This window comes from Alligator sinensis, unplaced genomic scaffold (genome assembly GCF_000455745.1).
Source record: "Alligator sinensis unplaced genomic scaffold, ASM45574v1 scaffold519_1, whole genome shotgun sequence".
Taxonomy (NCBI): Eukaryota; Metazoa; Chordata; order Crocodylia; family Alligatoridae; genus Alligator; species Alligator sinensis.
In genome coordinates this window covers 1,506,397-1,511,171 of record NW_005842187.1, presented here as the reverse complement: position 1 = coordinate 1,511,171, position 4,775 = coordinate 1,506,397, and the positions used below count along the sequence as shown (strand labels likewise).

Below are 4,775 nucleotides of genomic sequence, written 5' to 3'. Positions count from 1 at the left end.
GGGGGAAGAGGGGGAAGTTGAAATTTGTATCAAGTGTGTAGTGGCAATTTGGGGACTATGTATTGTCATGATATATATGTTTTTTAGGGGGAGATGACTTTTATCTGGGATCTTTTATGGCTAATTACCTTGCTGTAAGCCAAGTCATTTAGAGTTATGGTGATTCCTATCATGCTGGTATTTCACATTTTAAAATCTCTCTTGTTTCTAAGAGCTGCTTTCAGGAGAAAGCTTCCATGAAACCGACTCGTTGAAGCAATGTTATCTTTGGTAATAAGCGCCTACATCAAATGCTGTTCCAGTAAAATCCTTCTGTAGTACACATTCCACTAGTAATGGTTCCTAGAGCCCAGACATACATTTAAATAGACTTAAAACATGGCCTATTGTGCTGACTGAGCACTTGGCTGCCTAGGTCTGTCCCGATGGCCACACCGTATAAACTAAGTCTCCACCATCTGTTCCACCCTCTATTACAGATTCAAAGAAAATAACAGTTTATTTTATGATGCACTTGTGGTAGAAGGTAGAGGGAGGAGATCAGTGCCGGTGCATGCATTTTGCTTCGCAGCTACTGTTCTGTTCTCCTGTTTCAGACAGAGATGGGAGACAGAAAAGGAACCGCTATCCCTAGTTTTAGTACATGCCTCCCCTGGTAAAGTGGAATTGACTGCAAGAGAGCTGCATCCCTTGCAACAGTATTTTTCCCTGGTGTTGTGATCATCTGCCAAATGAGATGAAATAGTAATTAAAGACTGTGATAAAATAGTGTGGCTTCTGCTTTTCACCTGGAGAAGGAATGTGTCCAGTTACGAGTGTGTGGTTGATTTTTACAGGTTGTGTAATAAAGGGAAAATTGATCCAATTAAAAGTGCATCACAAATGGCTCATCTGGTTATTAAAAATGCTTCATCTCCTCACACTTCCTTTGGTGGCAGATCTGTTTCCATGGCCAACAGGAATTAGACTTGCTAAGACAGCATCAGCAAGATACCGCTTCTCATGCTGTCAGGATGTGGACAACAAAGCTGTTCTCTTTGGCAGGCCAAGGGTAACTTGATCTTGTATTGTTCTCCCCACCTCATAAGCAAAATACCAGGGTTTCTCACATTTATCCAGACCAGTAGTCCCTTAAGATTGGTATTCTACTTCCCTGCTGTGGCTGATACCTGATGCTTCAAAAACAGACAGTCTACACTCCTCCATAACACATTTCGTTAAACTAGCGGGAATTGCGTCCAAGTGATTACAGACATAAAGTCTGGGTTATAATTCTAGGTTTGCCACTGAGCACTGAACCGCTGCTGGCCTTAATTTAGCCTCCTGTGAAATCAGGATAATATTGCTTATCTGACTCACAGGGGGTAACATCAGGTTTAACTGATTATTGTGGATTAAATAGGCTAGCCTGATAAGTGCTAGTGGACAGAAAAAAAACATTAAGAATATTTTCTTTGGGGAAACCACAAGAGAGCTAAGCAATGGCATTTAGGGTTAGAAGACATCAGCACCATCAATGAGGATACATCCTCCAATTTCTCCATTACGCAGCTCAGTTTGTAGAATGCCGTTTTATATTGCCCAGCGTATGATGTGAGGCATCTCTTTCAGCAGCAATGAGCTGCTAGTTTGTAAAATATAAACATGACAGAATGATTACTCTATTTATGGGCATTGCTAGATTTGGTACTGATCAGCTGTTTCATGAAAAGGCAGGATTTTTCTGGGTAGGTATAACCACTGTCTACATTTGTTATATGGAAATCAGCTTGTGAAGTTTGGGTTTGAGAATGTTTGTAAGTTGGGCTTTTTTTGAACCAAAGGAGCAGAATTACAAAAGTAAAAATAAATACAGATGCTGTTCAGCTCTTTCTTTGTGTAGCTTAAGTGATTTTTCTGGGTCATTACTCAGTGCGGGGATTTAAAGTTATTTCATTTTGCACAACTAATTACTGCACTTGCCTGGCAATTTTGGATTACAATGAACAGTGCATAAGGTCATTTAGCAGACTGATTCACAGCACATATTTTAGTCTAAACTAAATTTCACGGCAACTGGCTATATATATTTTTTCTTAGCTTGAACAAAATGTTACATATGTGGCTTTAAAATACAGATCATGGCAAAAACAGTATGCCGTAAAGTCTTAAAAGTAATAGAGTGCTAGTTTGCAGAAATAGTCTTCAAGCTAATAAGAAATTCTATACACTTTGATTGGTAACCGAGAAAGAAAAGCAAAGGGCGAAGGCAACACATCCTTCAATAGCCAGTTGCAGAAGTCACTTTGCTGGCTTTTTGAATGCACCTAAATGTGTCTAGGAACTGGAAGCTGTACAATGCATTTTACATACTGATTTTCAGGGACCCACCTGATGCCAGGTTTGAAAGACAATAAAGGTGATGACCATGAGTTCGAAGTTGACAGGTTGGGAAAAGTTGTGAGTCCCTACAGTAGCTGGGACCTGCTCTGGAGGTGCTCAGACAAGGGAGCTCTAGGATTTTGCCATTTGCAGAAAAGGGGGTAAAAAGAACAAAAAACTATTCCAAGCCCATGATCAGGGGCACTGATCATGTTTGACAGAGCAAACATAACTGCTCCTTTTCCAAGCACAGCAAGTCTGCATTACTCAAGACCTCTCAGCAGCTTCAATTTCCCTGGCTATGACGTTTGCAAGGGAAATGAACCATCTGAGCAGAGGCCTGCGAACATCTGAGTTTTAATCTGATGTTGTATGGCCTTGGGTGAGTCACTTAACCCCTCTGCCTCAAGTTTCTCCAGCTGGAGAACAGGAGTAAGCTCACCTTTCGGCCGTGTTGAGAGCTTCGGTTACAGTGTGCACAGCACTGTGAACAAAAGCTGTCATTAAAGTGCTTCGCTGTAGGAGACCCTCTGCTATACTGCTGATAAGATAACCTCCCTGTTTTCATCACAGGTGGTGACATTTTTAAATGCCCATTTATTTTCTGTGCTGTGCTTATCTTGCTGGAAATGAGTGTGTTGCAGAGATGGGTTGCTTGAGATGTCTGTCTGGCGTGTCAAATTTGGTTCCCAGAACAACTATTCCCATTCCCACTATGGCTCCCTTCTCTCCCCAGAAAGCCTGATCCAACGCAAGCAGACTCTGTAATCATTTTGTGCTGAATCGCTCAATCGGCAGCAGGTGCATTTGCTGTCTGAGTACTCTCCTCTTGAAGGATTCTTCTGTTTCCTCCTTTCGGTTTCCTGTGTGACATTCGCTGAAATGCTACAGGAGGTGGCCTCGGGACAGCACATTTGCCCCACCTGCCAAATGAAGATGTCTATAGAATTGGTGGGAATTTAATACAGAGCATTAAACAGCCTCAGCAGTGGAGAGATCGGGTTTGGGTCCCGGTGAAATGGATCGATGGATGGGTCGATTTCAAGGTCTTGGCGCAGGCCCCCCGGATGAGGTGGTGTTGCTAGGTAACATAGCCGAGGAGGCCCAGAAAGCAGAACCTTTCATCATTTTAAATGAACTAAAAGTAGGTTTGTTTTGTTTGCTCTCTGTCTAACTCATTTTCTGGAAGGGAGACTGGGGAAAGGCAAACTTCAGGGCTTGCCTCAGCCCTAAAAGGAAAGAAACTTCTCAAATTCCTCTGTCCCCTACACAGGAACACTGGTGGCTTCAGCCTTTCCAACGTTGGCAGGAAGGGGTTAAGGTGGCATGAAGGCCAGGCTGCTCATGCTGTCTTGCAATAGATTAGGAAAAGCTTGTCCCCGGGCTGCTCATCCTTTATCTCTGGGGATGCCCTCCTGGGATCTGTCCCAAGCATAGTTCCCATCGAGGTGGATGTCATCTACCTGGACTTCAAGAAGGCCTTTGACACTGTTTCTCACCCCATTCTCATAAAAATACTAGGTGCCTGTGGCATTGATGCCTACACAGTCAGATGGGTGGCAAATTGACTCGATGGTCGCATCCAGAAAGTGGTGGTGGACGAGTCGTTTTCGACCTGGAGGGATGTGGGCAGTGGAGTTCCCCAGGGTTCGGTCCTGGGGCCTGTACTGTTCAACATCTTTATCAGTGACTTCGAGGTGGGCGTGGAAAACACGCTGTCCAAATTTGCTAATGACACAAAGAGGTGGGGAGAAGTGGGCACACTGAAGGGGAGGGACAGAATACAACTAGATCTAGATAGGTTGCAGAGATGGGCAGATGAGACTAGGATGGAAGTCAATGCAGGCAAGTGCAGGGTGCTGCATCTAGGGAGAAGGAACCAGCATCACACCTATAGGCTGGGGAATACCCTTCTCAATAACACAATGGCTGAATGGGATCTTGGAGTCATTGTTGACTCCAGGATGAACATGAGCCACCAATGCGAGGAAGCGGTCAGTAAAGCAAACCGCACCTTGTTATGCATCTACGGACCTCTGGCACAGCTCTACGAGCACTCATGGCACTCGGGTGATGTGCCAGAGGACTGGAAATGGGCCAATGTGGTCCCCATCTTCAAAAAAGGGAGGAAGGAGGACCCAGGAAACTATAGGCCCGTGAGTCTTACCTCGGTCCTGGGGAAGCTTTTCAAAAGAATTATCCTGGCACGTGTCCAGGAAGGGCCAGAAGGGGAGGTTATGCTCGTTAGGGGCAGGTCTTGTCAAACCAACCTGGTGGCCTTCTATGACCAGGTCACCAAGTCCTTGGATGCAGGTGTTGCAGTGGATATAGTCTTTCTGGGCTTCAGGAAGGCCTTCGACACGGCCTCTCACCCCATTCTCAGTAAGAAACTAGGAGACAGTGGTGTTGATGCC

At 44.6% G+C, this 4,775-nt stretch overlaps 1 protein-coding gene across 1 annotated transcript in view; it reads right to left on the bottom strand.

Annotated features, from left to right (window-relative positions):
- Positions 1 to 4,775, bottom strand: part of ASTN2 (astrotactin 2) — a 594,006-nt gene that overhangs the window by 184,486 nt on the left and 404,745 nt on the right.